The 19,507-nt window shown below is 42.7% G+C and overlaps 1 protein-coding gene and 2 long non-coding RNA genes across 11 annotated transcripts in view; 1 reads left to right on the forward strand and 2 right to left on the reverse strand.

Annotated features, from left to right (window-relative positions):
• MPP7 (MAGUK p55 scaffold protein 7) overlaps positions 1 to 11,028 on the reverse strand; it is a 158,197-nt gene extending 147,169 nt beyond the window's left edge. For 6 of the 8 annotated variants that reach the window (XM_052804997.1, XM_052804988.1, XM_052804979.1 and 3 more), the window contains exons 1-2: positions 10,901 to 11,028; positions 5,414 to 5,488 (exon numbers count right to left, since the gene is read on the reverse strand). The gene's annotated coding sequence lies outside the window, so the exon portion shown is untranslated. Of the gene's footprint in view, positions 1 to 5,413; positions 5,489 to 8,918; positions 8,983 to 10,900 lie in introns of all 8 variants that reach the window. The other 2 variants (XM_052804965.1, XM_052804972.1) reach the window with 1 other exon arrangement.
• LOC128149615 (uncharacterized) lies at positions 7,006 to 15,495 on the forward strand. 2 transcript variants are annotated; one of them, XR_008237702.1, is made up of 3 exons: positions 12,066 to 12,148; positions 12,524 to 12,601; positions 13,078 to 15,495. It is a non-coding gene; the product is annotated as an uncharacterized LOC128149615 (long non-coding RNA). The 2 variants fall into 2 exon arrangements; XR_008237700.1 differs by lacking the exons at positions 12,066 to 12,148; positions 12,524 to 12,601 and adding an exon at positions 7,006 to 7,191.
• Positions 11,908 to 18,650, reverse strand: LOC128149616 (uncharacterized). The gene is made up of 2 exons (XR_008237706.1): positions 17,108 to 18,650; positions 11,908 to 12,573 (listed from the first exon to the last, which is right to left on the reverse strand). It is a non-coding gene; the product is annotated as an uncharacterized LOC128149616 (long non-coding RNA).
• Positions 18,651 to 19,507: the final 857 nt, after the last annotated feature.

The following is a 19,507-nucleotide window of genomic DNA, read 5'->3' on the forward strand; positions in this document are numbered from 1 at the left end:
CTTCACCTAATCATTCTTTTCGCTTTTTTCCCCTGGCCTAAAAAAGTTTCACTGTCAAAGGAGGTGGGGAAGACTCATTAGTGAGAGCGGTTTGCTGCAACAATTATCTAAAACTCAGGGTCAAATGTTTCTCTTAACAGCTGTAGATGTGTGCACACAAAAACACATTCAGTCTCCTTGCAGTGAGGGCTGTCTTGTACTTGAGTACATACACTATTGAGATAATTTTTATGCATAGTAAAAGTGCATACGAGAAAGAGTTTATGCATAAAAACATCCAACCTCCAGAAAAAAAAAAAAATCTAATTACAAATAAGAGGAAGTGTGTAGTTTCCCATGTGTTTGTAACTTCTAGTTTCTAAATTTGTAAGTGGCTCTGCAACAATGTAAACACTAGATTTCGGATTACCTTTCCTATTACAGTCTATATCCAGCAAAGAAAACATAACACAGTAAAAAACATCACAACATTTGGCACGAGGTAACCAGACACGAGGCTTTCAGTCAGGCTGTGGTATATTTTTACCTCTCCATTGGGGAAGCAGTCTATGTGTGCCTATCGCATACACCCATTATCAAAACTTATCTCTCTAGTCAAGCATTCAAGTGGGGAGAAAACATCTCGGCATACTACTCAAGAATGAGTTTTGGAGAAGAAAAGGTCCTATCACTTACTAATTCAGAACAATATATTATTACATGTAAGGTCTCTAAAAAGCATTCCAAGTACTACAGAGAAACCTGTTTCTTTCGAAAGGCAGCAAAAGAGATACAGAGGAAGAGGACACAATTTCCATTACCCAGGCAAAGATATATGGCAGCAACAGCAGTGACACATTAACATTTGTTAAGGCAGAATCAAAACCAAGCCCTGCTTGAAAGAGGAAGAGGGTAACGGTATGCTTTTAATTCATGTATGATGGCTAGCACAAAAGACGTAAGGCCAGCACTAATTGGAGGGCACGAAAGTTTAGCCCTTTGCTTACTGTCCTCTCAAATGCACACCTAAATAGAAGGGAAATCAGCATTTGAATTTGACCAGCCAGTGAGTGAGAAGGAAAGGGATGAAAACATCTGGCTTCTGTAGTGAGGACATTGTCCTTGTACATTGGGAGCCAGAAGCAACAGAAGCGTGCTGGAATCCTGCAGACAGACCACAGCAGCCCCGTCCACGTCCTGTGCAGGCACTGAAGAAGGACACACTCTTATTTTTATCCCAGTGCTGAGGGACCTTATGAGCTGCAAACTAGCAGCTAAACAAATACTTAATCATAAGTACCACAATACAAGATGAGACCTTCTTTTGGACAACTGTGAATAACTTAATTTGTTATTTACATCTTCACAATGTGGGCAAATATAAGAAATCTCAATTAATACATGTAGCTGCCCTGACATACTGGAAACTGTTAATAAATACTGGAAACTGTTAATACAAGCACGCTGAACAGCCACAGAAGGTCCGATTACTTTCAATGAATCCTTTCCTGTTCCTGTAGTCTGTTAGTCTTAGACCACATTACCGTGCATGCCATGTTTTCTTTTCAGGAATCTGGAGATACTCCATTTGTATAATCAAGGTGTTTTTTCTTCCTGAAGTACCACCACCATCTCAACTGACCAGCTTGTGAAAATGTACAATGCACCTGCTGGCACTACATGTCATTCCAGAGACTTTTAGCTGTGATAACAGCAGGTTTATTTTAATAAGCTGCAGTGTTTTGGTAAGTAATGCATGTGTCTATTGAATTGATACATACATTTTAAATATTAATGCTATATCCAAGCTAGATGAAAGCATTAGAGAAGACAGAATAACTGATATAATAAGGTGGGACATTTAATTCCCTGATGCAAGCTAGCAGCATGTGAAATGGTGAGTTCAGCCCTTGAATAAAGCAACCAGAATGCCTCCTGTTTTCTTTCAAATTTAATTGCTATCACCCATAGGAAGTCAAAACCACTAGCTGGAACTCGTTAAATAGTGTGATAAAGCTGGAAGTCTGAGGAGTAAAATGTAAATCCAAGATTAATGAAGTAGCATTTACTCAACTGTCATCATTGATTACACTTGTCCACCTACACAACAAAGTTACAGAATTAAACATTGTGTTACAGCTTCTGTCTGCCTCTATTCATAAAGCAGGAAAAAGAGTATTTAACCAAAACCTATCTTCCTACAGGATGTTTTAATTCCGAACAATAAAAAAAAAAAAAAAAAATTCCAATACCACCTTTGGTTTGCTGAGCCAGAAGTAAATCACTGGTAAAGAGTTTCTGGGTTGAGACTACTTGTCTTCATGTTACAGATGTCAGTTATTACTTTTTTTCAGTCAGTTAAGGTGACAATAACCAACCGGTAATTATTTGGGTCACCCCCTACTATTTCTTCTCCAAATATGAAAAGAAAAGTAGTATTTTGCAAGGTTTCTGAAGTTTCCTTGGTATTCTATTCTATGACTTATTAAATATAATTAGCAGATCAGCCAGGTCCTACTCTGAGAAAAGGTTATTGAGATTGCAAACCTTTCCTAACAGGTATCACCTAAGACTCCAGTGCTGTGCGGAATGTGGGGGCTTTTCTTTACAAAATGCAAATATTTGTCATATTAATGTCTTTACATTACTTCTAAAATCAGAAATCTAGGGAAAAAAAATGTTTTACAACTCTGCGATAACATTCTTCTGTACATAAAATATTTAAACTCTTCCTCCACAGCCATGTCAGCTACAGATTCTTCCTTTTAGCCAAATTTCTGTATTGGTTTCTAACACCCTTCTATTCCCACCCCAACCTTTTTTCCTTTTGAAATGAAGGTATGTAACAGTCTTCATTTATCACTGTGAACAAATTCAGTAAAAAGCCCTAAGGAGAATGAATTTATTAAGTAATAAATGCATATTTATAATGAAATCAGGAGTTAAAATAATTAATATTGAATAGAGTACACAGTGTTAGAAAATGGTTGTCATAGCTTCTAGGAAACAAAAGCCTTTTATGGCTGGCACAATAAAGTTTTCAAATTTTTTCCAATTGTCAAACTATTCCTTTGAGTCCTGCTTCCCCCAGTAACTACCTTATGAATCCTTCCCTTCGTGGCACTCACAGCAGAACTTTCCAGATCTAATTGCCCAGGAAGACATTTTCCTTCACTGTTGCAGTCCCAAAATCTGCTATTTCCAGTCACAATTTCTCCTTTGGTCTGGGTGCTAGCATACCCACTATCCACTATAAGTAGTTATCTTCCAGCAGAAACGAACAGAGGGAAACTACGACACTATTCAACCATCCACATATGCTAGCTGCAGCCATGGTTCTAAACAAAGGACAACATCCATCTTTTCTACACTCCTTCCAAAAATGTGTTTGCTGGATGACTGACTTCTCTCTTAAGAGCCTCAGTACTCAGCTGCTGCACATTATTTTTGCTCTCCGTTTTAACCATTAAGGCTTCTTGAAGCTGGATAGTCTTCCCTAAGAAGCACCCAGGGTGTCTCGCCGACCTGTTCCAGGTCTCAGGGCCCAGGCACATGACTCTCACAGCACTCAGATGAGGGACCAAAGGCACCACTCAGCACTTACCTCAAAGCATGCCATTCACAGTTTTATCCCCTGAGGTTTGTTTGCCATTTCGATACCCTTGCTCAGACTGTTCATGGCAGCTGGAAGGTGGTCCAAGTCACTGTCTGTATCATATTTCAAACACACAACAAGCTTTCGAAGCAGGGAGCCACGCACTGCAGCTCGATCAGAGCAGTTAGACTTGCTGGGCCATAGTACTTCCAGTGTCTTCTTAACACCAGGACAAAATTTCTAGCACATCTCATTTTGATGTTATTAAAGTAACAGATTTGGATCTTTGGAGAAGTAACCAATCTTTAAATAAGGAACCTACAACACCTCTGTGGTACTGCCTGGATGTTCCTTTCCCCATAGGAAATTAAATGCTAGAACTTAAGTTGGCAGGACTGAAGTTACAAGTTAGCTATGTACGTACTGGAGGTAACATAGACTTACTGAATCAGTTAACCTTGGAGATTAGACAGCAAAAGGCTCCTTTCAGGGTCTCTAGGATCTACAGATGGCAAGAGAGCAGCAGCGAAGCCAGGATAGGGTGTGCCCCAGGCAAGGCAGCTAACGAAGGGCTGCTGTTTGTCCTGGTGGGAGCAGCAGTAACTGTGCCCTGGGCTGCTAGGAGGGACAGCATTAGGGGAGGAGCCAGGATTTTTAGATATGACATGCAGAGTAGATTTCATACCATTATTAGACTTTAGCCTCTATTCACCTTAACAAGGGAGCAAGCTGCTCGTTCAGAAGTTGGTTTTGGTCACTTCTCCACCACTGCTAGTCTCAAGATGATGCAGCTTCAGCGTTCCCTCTTAGAAACACACACTTCACTTACAATGCAATCCTAACACAAAGTTAACTGTGTTCACAGCTTCCCAAGTGACCCAGATTACAATGAGATAATTAACTGCTCGTGAACCGCTATTCATTGAAAACCTCTATCACAGTATCTGTTAAGCCATTGAAAACCTTCATTACTGTATCTGTCAAACCTCTGAGAAGACATTTAAGACTGTTTCTTTAGATCAGTTCTCTTTTTGCAACTCTTCTGGACTGTGATAAAAAAAGCAAGGCTTTCTATCAGCTGAACTTGCAAGGTGTTTCTAAAAACACAAAAAACCCCTCTCCATCTGCCAGTTGAAGCTTCTGATTTGGCCACATGTAATGTGTGAAATAACTATATTCCACTCTCTTTTATTTATAATTAGCAATGTCAAGTCCGTTTCTTTAGATAGCATTCATGGCATATTGTCTGTGAAACAGCAGCTCTGCATTTCGTATCTGAAACTACATTGTTCCTTCTGGAACAGCTTCATTTACTAAAGCCAAGCTCAGTCCACCAAACAATACATTATGAATGCAATAAAGATTTTTCTATGCTCTTTATATAAATGGATGTGTACATTTCCAAGTTCTGAGACATAATTAGTAGCTCTGAAGAAGTTTTACTCTACAGTTAAACTTGTTACACAATTTATAGTGCAATGTGTTTTGCAGTCAGTCATCATCAACTGTTGGCTGTATTAGCAATACAGTTTCCTATTTTTTCAAAACTTATACCATCATATATAATGAAATAACATAAGAAAATTTATTCAGTCTTGACTCAAAAAAGAGGCTATCTTTACAAGACAATACAGCAACACTCAATTAAGACTACTTAGACCACATATTGGTACAAAGGTGTTTCACAGCTTTATTTATTAATACTAAGCATGATATTAAATTATTCTTGTTCTTTCATACTAATCCACACGATGTTCGGGACCATAGAAAACAAGCAACAGCCTAGTCCAGTATCAGAAAATGGTGGGCAAAAAAAGAGTAATCATAAGGTAGTCCTACCTGGATGACCGTCTTTACTTCAACAGGGACTTAAGATCGCATTTTCCAAACTGTGGAGCTGAGAACCTATGGAGCCTGGAAGAAAAAGGAAAGGTTAATAGTAATATGACACTGGTTCTAGTCAGTGTTGGAAATACTACATATTTTCATGTTTTTATTCTAAGTGTTAGAGGTATAAGTTTAAAGTAATTCACTTCACAATGACTGTTTCTCTATGAAGCCCTGCAGAAATAAGAAAAGTCAGAAGAGATTTATTTAAGCCAGGGAGAGAGAGGATTTCAGGTTGCAAATTTGTTCTGCCTCCATGCCTGTCCTAGACAAATTGGTCTTAAAGCAGTAATCAAGCAAAATTATGATTTCAAAATGGGTACAGGTAAGCTTTATCTAAGGTATAAATATCCATAAGACTTCACAGACATATAATCATGCTTTATACGTGAACAACATGCGAGTTCTGGTACAAAACTTTAAGTGTAAGCCTTCTCCCATTGCACTTAATGGGTCCATACTGAAAATCCTTTAAGCACTTGTGACTTCATGCTTGTAGTAAAGAAGCTCATTTCTTTGCTTCATGATAGCTAATCACTCTGCTTTGGAAAGTCAGCAATAACCTCAAAACCATTACTAGCTGTGCACACTGACATTCAGCAAATGTCTTTCTCAACACTCCACCTGGCATTCTGCACTGCCTACTCCTCACACAAACTGAAAACACCTGATGTCTCCTCTTGGCAATGAACTGCAGGAGCAGAAATGGAGCAGCGGACCGCAGAATGCATGTGGGGGAACAGAACCACGGCAACCCTGTTACATGTATGGCAAGCACCTAACAGTCAAAACAGGGAGGAAAACATCAAGATGGGCCTATTCTTTCCATGTTCATATGTCATCATTTGTTCCGCATACTGCAAACTACAATCTTCACATCTCCAATTTCATAGTGCTATAGTATAGTTTGTAGTTATAGTTTATGGATTGGTTCAATGATTATCTTTAAATACTGATACCATTGAGGATGTAAGCAATGAGTTCATTTCAGGAGCTTTTGGTTGCAGGCTTATTACATCACAGACCATATTGCACACGGTTCGAGAACTAAGAAAGCTTGAATTTTTGTTCTTTAAAACTAGCAAAAAACTGCCAAAGTTGATTTTTTTTTCTTCTGTTAAAATATTCTTGTATTAAAATATTACATACTTTAAGGGGGTACTGTCTAAGCTGGATTTTAGTTTGATCTATTATTTCATATAAGTAACAAAAGAACGGCAATAGTGGGATCACATTAGCCTTCACAGATGAATGGAAAAGCAACAAAAACCAAGATGTTGGCCACAGTAACAAGATGTGAACCCAGGAGATTAAATATACTGAAACCCTTTTACATTAGCAGCTCATCTTTTCTCCAGAGCTAACAACTGGGAGATAAGATTGATTCTACCCATGTGTGGCACTACACACACCCCCCCATCCTGCCAGCAGGAAATGAAACTTCTCCAGGCAGGGAGAAGGGGAAGGAAAAAAAACCCTAAACCCTAGAGGCCGTAGGTTGAAATTCGAACTGGCCAATCAAGACGTGCCAGGTACACTGAGTGACCTTCTTGGCCAATAGGGATTAAATGACCACAGGTCAGATTCGACAGGGGTATAAACAGGGTCCCGCCGGAGGACACGTGGGAATCAGTCCTCCTGGGAGCAGCGGGTCTGCAGTCAGGGACTCCCCCTCGGGCCGGGGCACCACGCGAGGTAAATCCTCGAGGGAGAGAGCCCTCAGCTTTTAGGTGAGTGATACACACGTTTTGGAGCCATCACTTTAAGTCTTGGGGATTCTTGAGTTGGCTGTGTAGTATTAGTTCTCTTTACATCATTGAGCCTGTGGTTTTAAAAAATGTTACCAGACTTCTAACTAACTTTTTACTGAAAAATAAATCTGAGTTTTAACACCTGTTGGATTTGGTTATGCGTGCATCCGTAACACCATGATTCATAATGTGGATTGATAAACCATTTTCAGGACAAAACCTGGAGTGCTGAAAACTAGTCTGGCTTAATGCTATTGCTTAAGAACACCTGGAATTTGTTAGTCTTTCGAAGTGGGGGGAAAATTCAAGTTGTGTTCTTTGGTAGCTAAGCATAGTGAACGTAGATATTCAAGAACACCAAAGTAAAGTTTTGTGCATCTTCAGACATGCGCTATTTTTGCTTTCTGCTGGTTTTCCCCTAAATGCAAGACTGCTAGCTGAAAAAAAGAGCATGTCAATGTATCTCTATCGTTTGTCACTGTCTTTGGAAACTCATTTGTCAAAGAACTTTACCGAATACTTCATGGAAATGCTCAAAATGGTTCTGTAAAATATGAAAACACAGAGTTGGACCTGTTCTCAGACCTGCCATATAGCCACCATGACATGAGACAAGAGCTAGTGGTCTGAACCGTCAAGGGATATTAAGGATACTGCACCGTAAAAGTTATTTGAAGTATATTAAGTAATGCTTGCTCCCTGTCTCTCTACTTCTGTAATACATGGCAAGGCACTGTATTAGATAAGTACGGTATCACTTGTGATGTAAACACCCACAATCCACTGAAAGCAGGAATAATGAATTCTGTTATATTATTATATTTGTAAGACTAAAACTAGGAAGTGATGAGTTAATATACTGCATCTTTTCCTTAATGAACAAGAAACAGTAGCAATCAGGATGAGAACTTTTCAGGAGATGGGGTCAGGAAGAGTATATACACCACAGGCTGGGATTAAACTGCATTAGCACAACTATGTGGGAAGCTTTCATGATTCCTACACATAATTCATGTAGTTCTAGTTGGTGAAACTTGCTTAATTCACTGCAACAACTTTCCAAAAGATACTCTAGAAGACAACTAACAGACACTTTGCTAGCAGCAAGACCGGATTTTTTTTTTTTCCTGCTTTTACTTATTATCATAGCAAGTTCTACAGTAAACCTTAACACAGAGGAACCAGTTTAGAGGGAAGATGCTACTGAACTACTTTTTATAGATCCCTTCTGGTCCCTTCCATCTGCTAGAGATAAATGAAAGGCTCATGGTTGTGCAGGCGCTTGCCACATAAAAAGGGGAGATTCAGTGCAGGGAAGCAGAACTAAGGCTGGAGTTGCAGTGAAAGGCAACCTTGCAACATCTAAGAACAGATGGGAGTTGCAGCAGATTCCAACAACATCTTCGTGAGAAGCACAGTACTTCCACAAGGCACTCAGGAAAAAACTGGAAGTTGCCACTTAGAAAACATACTTGTGACCATTTCCTATCTGGAGTTGAGATGTCCTATAAACATTAGCAAAAATGCAAATAAGCATCCAAAGTAATAGTACATTCATTAGCCTGCTTTCTCTGCACATGGTATTGACTTTTATACTGTACTCTGAAAAACTTACAGCTCTGACACCTGCCTAATTTAAAATTTAAATTCCAAATGGCATGCTATTACGCGGAAAACATTTTATTACAAACAGAAAAACGCCATACTAGCTCAGGTTCAAGGTCCATCTAACACAGTATCCTGTCTCTAATAAGGACTGCTAGTGGATGCCTAAAGAAGAGAACAAGAACAGAGTAAACATACAGCAACCTTTCCTTGATGAACTTTGCCAGTTGACAACAATCTGCAGCTCTGGGACTTCCTCCATCTCCTTTTAAGTGTACACATGTAAATATAAACACATTCACATTGAAGTCCAAAGCTATTCTGAGTCTGCAATCACTTAAATCAACTTTTCACTGTTTAGGTTACATCTTTACTTCTTTTCATTCTGATGAATAAACAGGCACAGTTGAAACTGATGAGTCTCATTCATTCATGCCCTAGCTCTATGAGATTAAATCCCCAAACCTAAATTAACTGTTGCTTTAAGACAGCTTTTAGAAGCTACATGCAATCACCCATTCTGAATACAAAAAAACTTACTCAATCCAAACGGTGATATCTAGCAAAATCCTAATGTTAATTCTAAGTGAGATTAGAGATCTGATCATCCACATGAATTAGAGCAAACAATACTTTCAGTAAGTGAACAACCTAGTTGTAAATGAAGTAAGATATTTCTGTAAATATGGCCAAGATGTAAACATCCCTCCATAAAAGGGACCTGAAGGATGATGATAATAATTCATACCAAAATTCTATTTACTATATTTTAAAATGAACACCTACAAAAGATAGGTTTAACAAAAAACATGCCTCTTTAAAGTGTGGCTCTCAATGTAAGTAAACTTAAAATAAGAACTCTGAACCTCAGCCAAAAAACCTAACTGTAAAAAACAAATGCTGAATTCGAGTACTGAAGATCATCATGAGGTCTAAAGATGCTCGTCACCACTGTCCAGACTACTCAGTCTTCTTCAAAAGGAAGAACTCCAAAAATGACTGAAAGCTATTGCCCCTGATGTTATTCTACAGTTTATTTAGAGGGAAGGAAAGGCAAAGGTGCAGTGAGCTGTTTAAAAAATCAAATCAAAGGAAAAGCTCTGGAAACATAGAAAGGCGGTTTGTTATAAGTACAGATTAAATAAAGCAAAGCTAGGAATTCAGAGGTGAAAGCACAAAAGTAGCATGCAAAGGCATCTACTGCTCTTCCGAGCTCTTACATCAGCTATCATCATTTACGTTCTTCACATGTAACATGCCAAATTAATAACTCTGTTGCTCAACACGGATTAAACGTAGGCATTAATAAAAATCAGCAAGGAGCTGGTTTCACGGGTGAATTAAGTTATTCTCAGCCGATTCATAAAAATACCTCGGAGTACCGATAACCTATAAATTAGAGTTTACAGGTCTCCTGAGTCCGGCCGCGTAACCTGATGTCACTTAATGGTTTCGTCGCATCCATTGCTTGCTATAAACGAGCTCTCCCTCCTCAACCCCTCCCGACGGCCCGGCAGGTTTTAAAAGCGATGCACAGCCGCAGCACTAGCCGTGATTAAATCCACCTCTCCCCCGCCCTCTCGCCCACCGGCTGGATTTCGCCGCCGTGCCCGCGGGGAGGTCTCCGCTCCGGGCCTGCCTCCCGCGGGCGCGGACCGAGACCTCCCCTCACGGTGCCGCCGCGGCAGCCGCCTCAGCCCGAGGGAAACCCCCGCGCCGCCCGGGCGCCTCGCACAAGCCCGGGGGGCTCCCCCGGGCGGCGGATGGCCGGGGGGGGGGCGGGGGCCATCTTGGAACCGGCGCCCCGCGCAGGGGGCACCGACCCCCCCCCCACACCCACCCATCCGCGGGGCCGAGCCCCCACAGCCCGGCACCTGCCGCATCCCCTCGCTCGCCAGCCGACCCCACCGCGGTCCCGCCGCGCCCCTCGGAGCCCCCCGCCCCGGCGGCGCCCAGCGCCTGCCCCGGCCCCGGCCCCGGGGGGAACGCGGGGCTCCCCGCCAGCGCGCGAACCCCCGCGCGCGGCACCGCTCGTCCCGAGGAGGCGCCTGCGCGCCGCGGTGGCTGTGGCTGCGGCTCCTACCTGCGACCGGGCCTCCCGGGTGGCGGCGGGCGCGCCCCAGCCTCCCTCTACCCGCGGAGACGCGCGCCCCGGCTCCCCATCGCCGCCGACCGCCGCCGCGCTGGGCCGGGCCGGGCGCGCCGGGCCCCTCCCACCGGGGCGGGGCTCCGCGGCGCGCGGAGCCCAACGGCCGCTCGCCAGGTCACCGCCCCGTACACAGACACACGCCAAGGACAGGCTCGCGCTCTATTGGCTAGAGGAGGGAGGACCGCGCGAAGCGGAGCGCCGATTGGCCGCGGGGGAAGGCGGCGGCCCGCCCCGCGGAGGTCGCGTGACGCCCGGTGGCGGGGGGCTCGGCGGGAGCGGGCGGCCGCGCTTCCGTGGCGGCGGCGGTGGCGGTGGCGGTGGCTCCCCCGCTGCTCCGCGGTGGTCCCGCTGCCGGGCCCCTCGTGCGTCCGCTCGCGGGGTCGAGCCTTCTCGCAGTTCGGAGCTGGGGAGTTTCGGCAGCGCGGCGAAAACCGGGGCTGGGGGAATGCGCGGGGAGTCTGTCACGGAAGCTGAGGGGGAGGAGACCTGCCGGTTCCCGCTGTGGTAGCTGGCCACGCAGCGTGGCAGGTGTCCCGCACCAGGGGCGCAGCGTGCTGCCCCACGCGTGGCTCACCTGTGGTCCGGGCCCTCCCTGGTGTGGGACCTCCCGGTGCTGCCTGTGGCCGTGGACGCCGTGCTGCTCCGCAGTGTCCGTGGGGACAGCAGGAGCCTTCCCAGACAGCGCGGTCGGTATTTGGGTTTGGCCTCCTGGCCTTAGACAGCTCCGCAGCCGCACACAGAGAAAACAATTTGCTGAAGTTTGTAGAGGGTGCGCTCGGGGGGGGAGACAGGGCAGAAGAGTGGGGTGAGTAAGGCCGTCAGGTAGGGGCTGGGAGATGGACGGGGCTTGGTAGCTGGCAAGGGCGGTGGTGGCTTCACCAGAAGAACAGGCTGCGGCCCCGTTTGCACGTGAAAGGATGAGACTTCATTCATCCAGTGAATCTGTTCTTAATGGGTTTATTCTTCATATAATAAAATACACCAAGGATTCTTCCGGTCTTTTCCAAGTGAAGGAATACACTGGTGTTACAAATATGTGTGTTTGCAACAGCAGTGCTGTCTAATGTCCAGAAAGACCAGCATTTAGTGCACTGGACAGCCACCTCGCAGAAGTGCAGCCCTACCCTACACCAGGCCGTACTGATACTAGTTCTTGGCTAATCTCAAAGTATGTCATTACAGGTGGGTTTTGACAGCTTTAATTCTCCTGTACGTAGTGGGACTTTCCTGCATTGTACTCTAGTAGCATTTCGAGTGAAGTGTTTAATTGTGACAAAATTTCATTGAGATACATAAACAGTTCCAGAAGACTATTAGTTTCTTACAATTTCCTGTCATTTCTTGGGGCAGGTCTTTTATTACTAGACTCGTATAGTTGTGTAGCGTATAATGCAACTAATCTCATTCAACCTCCTGTGACATTTGTTCCTGTTCAATTGAAAATTATGGGGTTTTGACACACTACAGGATTACATGATTTCATTATGTTGTCAATCATTTTTTGTTTAGATCAGCAAAACATTAACAATTACTTCCTTCTTAGCCATATCTTCAAAGACCCGGGATGTGATCCTTCCTTTTGTGACCCATCAGCAGCTGAAGCATTCCTGAAAGGAAACCGGTTGAACATATGTGGTTAGTATTGGAATAAATTATTCTCAAAGACAGTAGAGTAATTACAATGCCTAGAGGTGCTAGACACCTCAAAATGTAGCCCAGTTTCTGGATGAATACATATTTTTTGTGTTTTTTGAGATCATATTTTAAATATTCATCTCACTTTCCTTTTAAATAAATATTTCACAAGATTAAACAAATGCCAAGCTAATAATTTCCTTCTTTTTATGCTGAGTACCACCCAAGTACTTTTTCATATCTTAAGAAAGACTTAACCTCATTTGGAAAATTAATTAAAAAAAAACAGTTCTGAGTTCTGATACTTTATATGCAAACTTTTAGTTGAGGCCAGGCTGTTGTAGGAGAAACTTAAATTCCCCAGGATGAAAGTGCTGACAGACACTAAGCAACAAAACTCCAAAACAAGGCTTCCGGCCAGAAAGATCAATTGTCGTTGTACTCATCCAAGTAATACCCTTCTTTTCCTATTGTAGGTTTGGCAAGAGTGAGCTGAGCCCTCCATTGGTTTTGAAAAAGGGTGTATTCTCCACAAACCCAAAACAAAGCAACTCCTGGAAGCTGAACACTCCCATGTGATAGCAAACGAGATGAAACTAAGGAGAGAATGGGGAGCTCTCCACAGATCACTGTCAGCCCACAGAATCTTCCTGCTTGCCTCTAAAGATCTAGCAGATCACAAAGTGTTGGCACCTGTCTCTTCAGTTGCTAAGTTGTTGTTACAAGGCAGCTAAAGCATATTAAATACTTTCCTAAAATTATTTTTCCATGCAGGCAGTTGCTGTATCTGGCACAAAGATGTTATATGATCGGTAATGGGAAGTAAAACTGAGCCAGTTTCTCTTCAAAATGTGGCCAGCCCTATGGGACGATTTGAGAACTGCTTTAAATATGTTGTGTGTGTGGAGACACTACTTTGGTGTTCTTCACCTCCTGACACTGAGGCTTTTGCTGTGCATAGCTGAGATTCTTGCATAATTTAACAGAGCCATCTCAGGTGTCTCCCACTCTGTTCAGAGCATTCGAGCTGTGTTCTCTGGATTTTGGCACACAGCTCGTATCACATCACATTTACAGAAGAGTTTACCAGACTTGCTTATTTAGAAAATTTCCTAGAGAACAGGTTGGGCTTGTTTTTTTTTTTTTTCAAACACATATATTTGAATGGCTCCCAAAGTATTTATGACAGGTGCTTCAAGTCAAGTTTTTTGTTTCCTTGATTTTAATCTGATACAAGTATAATCAATATTATTCATTTTTGTGTCTCAAATTCCAGCATTGTCGGTGCAAGTGAAATAAATAGTCCTAGACATCTTTTTTTTCTGATGCATTGTAAATGCTTGCTGGGTTTTTTGTGTTACTGTTTCATCTTCATAGTATTCCAGCAGACAGGCTTGTGGCTAGAGGAAGGACTGGCTGGATGGAACTGGAACCAGTGAAAAATCTGTTTCAGTCATTGCAAACTGAGGATACTGAAAAATACAATGTTTCAGTCATTGCAAATTGAGGATACTGGAAAATATGTAAAAATAGATTCATTTATTAAAAACATATTTATTTTGTTTTCTCACTTTTTCCTATTATAATTGCAAAACCTTCTGAAATTTGTTGTTCAGCAAAACTCTGAAGTATATCTAGGTACAGTAATGACTTATGCAGATTATTTTATTGAAAGAATATGCACCTTCATGTGTACACATTATTTGCCTGGTCTTCCTATTACAGATGCAACCTGTAGTAAAATCCTAGTTTGTTAAAGCAAAGTGGTGCTCTAGAGACTCCAGATTTCTGACTGATGTGGTAAAAATCTGTCATGTTTGTGTAGGGCACATGGAGCATGAATACATTAATATGAATGACTATTAAAATATGTTAAACATTATTTTTCATTGGTTTATGTTGTTTTCCTGAGGAAACAGGGCTTTTGATATCTTGATAAGCAATCTGTCTGTGAGTCCCCCTTACCAATTTCTGAATTTTTCTAGCTGCACTTAAGGTAATTTTAACTTTCTTCTTTCATTATATTTATAAAAATCTCAAAATACATCAGTTTTTTTCCCTTTGACTTGTAAATATTTTTTTTTAAGTTGATTGATCAGAAATACAACAATTTGTCTCACAACAATTTACCTGTTTGACTGATACTTCAAATTCTGTTTTACTTTGAATTCTTTCCTGGGTGTCTTCCTCATGATCTTGCTTCCAAACCATATGAGATAAGCTGTTCTGTAGTTTTTATGCTTTTTCATCCAATTTCATGCTACTGATATATATATATATAAAAACTTGTCCAATCGTCAAGCTACAGTCCAATTTGCTGAACTTTGCAATACATCCGTTGATGCTACTCCATCCAACTTGAGAAGTTCTGTTGGAGCCTTCTCTGACTTGGAGTCTTCCTGTTCTGAGAAGTTAATTAATATAATTATGAATGCTATTTCAGATTTTAATGGTGGCAGCTCTCCAATCCATGTAATTCAGTAGTTTTTCATACAGTTCCTCATTGTATAATCAGTGTCTGACCATCCCTTGTTTTTCGTACCAGAATCTCACACTTTAATGATTTATTAATTCTGGTTTGCAGTTAAAACAATGCCATTACTGACATGCAGAAATCAAATACCTCCTCAGAGTTTTGCTGCCACCTCCTGATCCCTGGCACACCTACTGATACCTTATTTAATCTTGTTTAATGGTTTGGATTTGCTTAACTAAGGCACCTACCACCACCAAACTGCACTGAACCAAAAGCAGACATGTCCTTCATACTTCTTAATATTCATATTGTGTTTTAATACAGTGCTTGGAGAGGAGAAAAACACATACAGTTGAAATTAGGAACAAAAAATGAGTGTTTGCAATACTTCTGAATAAAGGTGTACTTATGAGTTAAATGCTGATGCTGAAGTTCATTATAAAACAACTTCAGGATTTGTGGAGGAGTTGTGAAAGAATTAAAAACATAATGAATGCGAAGTTTAGGATGTATCATCCCTAATGAGGCTTCCATTTTATTTTGGTGAACTCCTGGGAGGGTGAACTGTTTGCATCATGAGATAGTTAAAATGTCACTGCTTGCTTTATCTTTCCTGGCAGTTACAGAAAACTACTATTATTAATAAATTTGGATGTGGCTGCAAGCCAAGAATGTGCTGTTTCGTGAGCGTGATCCTGCATGTGCATTTTAGTCTTCCAGTCACAGTCTAAGGAGAACTCTGATGCTCAAAGACAGAAGCTAGGGAGTGTGATGCACCAGTCACACATGTGTTTTTGAATGGCAGGCAGAAGTATGAAGAATAGAATTTGGTTGGGTAAGCAGCTATCATTTCATTTTAATTTGCTATCTGATTGCCTGATCTCATTTCCCTACATTTGCTCCCCCAGACCCTGTCTAATCCCCTCTTGCAGCCGGGAGGCAGAGTGCAGAACACCTGTGCAAACCGGAGCTAAGGCAATGAGCACAACCCGCTGCTGCTTTCCCTTCAGGCAGTGCGTGGCTATAGAGAGGAAGACAGATCCCCCTTTGGCATTATCTTAAGTTATCATCATGCACAGTTGACAGTACTGTGCATAACCTTTAGGGAATGCATTAGAAAAGAGGCAACTGCTCAGGTACAGACACAACACCAAGATTGATAGGAAATATACAACTATAATCTCACAAAAGCACATCATCTAATAAAGAAGAGGGAGCCAGATGTATTTTTTCACAAACTTGCATACACTTGTGGCATGTTCTGAGTTTAAAACTTCTCTAATAAATCAGTGATATTATGCTAGCAGGAAAACGGGGTAACTGATGTTGAGTGCCTCTAGCAAACAGTCTGTTCCAGAAGAGAGAGTTTTGCTTTGGAGCTAACCTGGCCTTCCCAATTCACAAATATTATCTACATGGCTGCAAATTGGGGAATAACAGAACTGGGGACTTGGTAGTCCATAATAGGCAAAAGGTATCAGCCCTGTGAATGTCCCCCTAATTAAAAAATGTTACAGCAGCCGTAATGCCTGAGATGCACCACCAGCACTTGTGCATTTAAGCAAGTAGTAGAGAGGATCTTTCTAGGCTGAAAAATGAGCACCTATTACTGATGAGATGCTCATTATCAGTCCAGCTGTTATCAGTTGTTATTAAGCATACTCATTCTCTATCAAATTGTTAAACTAATGTTTACTAGGGTTGTCTGACAAAAACTGAGTGCCATGTACTCCTCCAGATATCGGGAAAGACACCAGAAATTCATATAAATTTTTCCTCCAAAAACTAGCAAGATCTACACCTTCCTCTTACACCTAGCAAGGTGTGGTCCAGCCTATCCTTAAAATCAGGATTGCACCCAGCTATGTTCCACTTAGTCTGTACCAAAAGACCACAACAGCACAAGCTTTAGAGCTCCCTGATATAGGCCAGGTGCCTCAGCACAAGCTCCTGTGCTCATTCATCGTCTCTGGATGACTCAAGCACAGGCAAATGCCTTGCAGGCAGTAGTGTGATAGTCTCAGATTTACCTCTTCCTCAGTATGAGCAGAGATGCTTGGAGCTCAGGCTGCAGCAAAGCTCACATCCAGGAAGAAGTCGATCATGGGTGTCTTCTGCATAAATCCACTGGCAAACCTGTTCTTCCTTCCCAGGTGGAGCAGTCGTCGCTTCTCAGACTTCCCAGAACTCCTCCCCTGTGCTCAGGCACAAGCTCCTACCTGTGAAAGGTGATTTAGACCCAATGGGACTATGAGCTGTTCAGGATCAGCAGAAATAGGGACCGTAAATCTGACCCAAGTTGGTGAATGCCATACTGCTGCTCCTTCCTCACACTCCTCTTGTGCCAGCTTTGGAGAGGGCTGAAGTAGGAGCTCTCCTCTTCTTGTGACTGCAGGATTAGTGCCTTCTTAACATGACTGGGAGAAAGGCAAGTGGCTGCAGCTCAGTTCTGTCATTTTTGTCTGTGAGTGGTAGCCTTTCCAAGTCAACATTTTTACCTCTCTAGATTGGATAACGCACTGTGGTTCTTCGGTTTCTATTTTCGGTTAGCTCATCTAGGGTGAATTGCAAGCAGGCTGGCTGTGCTTGCTGCCTGCCAGCACAAGCCAGCCAATCTAGCGCAAAATCTCATTATCAGTCTTTTATTTTCAACTCACTTTTAAACTCTACTACCATTCAGGTCTGTCAAAAGTGCTGTTCTGTCTCTGTCTCCTCTGTCCATAGAGGAATGGACTTTTCCGACTGGAGAATACCTTTATCCCCATTTTGCTCTTTTTTTGTGCATGTATGTGCACATGTAAGGGAGGGGCGGGAGGAAGGAACAGCTGCCCTAAGAGACAAACATCCATTTCTCTCCCTAAGCTGGAAACCTATTTAAATCTGCTTGCTGGGAATCAGCTGAAGGGCTGATTCCCAACACATGCACAAGGTAGAGTGAGCAGCTCTGCCGAGTTTTTAAAGAGCCCATACAGCCTGTTACACAGGGTTTGACATTTCCGATGCAAGACCCAGCTTTCAGTTGTTTGTGTCAGGCTACACTGATTCAGACTGGAAAAGTCTGTACTGATTGTCTGCATCATTTCTTGCCCAGATAAAATATCAACCGAAGTGTTTAGTCATTTCAGAAATTAAATATATGAAGCGTACATTGTTTTTTAATAGGAAAAAATCAAACCTTTTATAGAGAAAGTTTGCTTTGAAATTGAGCAAGGGAGGCCTTCGTTGGATGCTTTGCACTGCACTAAAGAAAATCTACTCTAATTTGGCCAAATTTTAGGGTATTTTAAATCTCAGTTTATGGAGACACTTACTACTGCTTAAGGGTTAAGATTGTCCCAGAGCAAGCTTATGCCTCTCACAGTTACAGTCCCGTTGTTTGTGCATCATTCCCACCATTCAAATAAGGCTCTCCAGCCCCTCTCAGCTCCTAGCCTCGGCATGCACCCTCTGTACAAAGCCACTACACATGCTGCAGCCCAGGATTACACGATGGAGACAGAATTTCCCAACAATGGTTGTTTCCAGCTGCTACATGCTGAGCCGGAGCCAAGCAACGAATGGAGAGCAGGGACACTTTCCTGCACTTTCAGTGACCTCTCTGCTGGCATCTAGGCAATGTGAAGGAAGAAGCTATCTGATTCAGAAGCAGACAGAGCAAGAGCCAGATCTAAGGCCTTGCTGTGGAGAACCAGCAGGCTGTACTGGAAGTAGGAGCATGTGGGATGAAAACTGGGACCCGCAGAGAAGGCAGATATTCAGAATTGGCAGGACAGGAATACTATTTTGAAGCCACCAAAGGAAATGACAACTGTCAGAGGCTGAAGATAAAGAAAAAGGATATTAGGGTTGTAGACTAAAGGGATGGTAGAAGTGAATGTAGGATGGAGGAAAAATGCTGAAGAAACTGGGGCACAAGAAAAAGAAACTGGTAAAGAAGTTGGGCTGGAGAGGGAAGGTGCACTCAGAACGCAGTCCCAGGAAAGAGACTGGCACTGGAAACCAGCGGAGGTGGGTAGTGCTGGCAAGTGGACAGAGTGAGTGGTCGCAGATGGGAGAGAGCCAGGCAAAAGAGTGAGGAGGGAGTTGAGATTACCTGGGCAAGGAGATGCGGAGTGTAGGCTCAGCTGGGACTTTGAATACGAGGGGTTGTTTTTAATGAATGTCAGTGAACAAAAGAAATAAGGCAACAGTTGCAACAAAAGAAAAAGCAGCCAAATTATCTTCTTATTGTCCGAGGCCTGTAAGTGTTCACTCTGAGAAGACAAGAGGGAGCCCAGGCCATGAGCAGTCGCCCAGCTCGAACACAGGATCCACCCTTGCACAAGTCGCATGCTGGACTGGTGCTGCAGCCCCTCCCGGCACCACCAGACAGCACAGGGGACCATGCCATGCCCGCTCGACCGGCTCGAGCGGGGACATGGGAGGCCATG

This window comes from Harpia harpyja, chromosome 1, assembly GCF_026419915.1.
Source record: "Harpia harpyja isolate bHarHar1 chromosome 1, bHarHar1 primary haplotype, whole genome shotgun sequence".
In the NCBI taxonomy this organism is placed as follows: Eukaryota; Metazoa; Chordata; class Aves; order Accipitriformes; family Accipitridae; genus Harpia; species Harpia harpyja.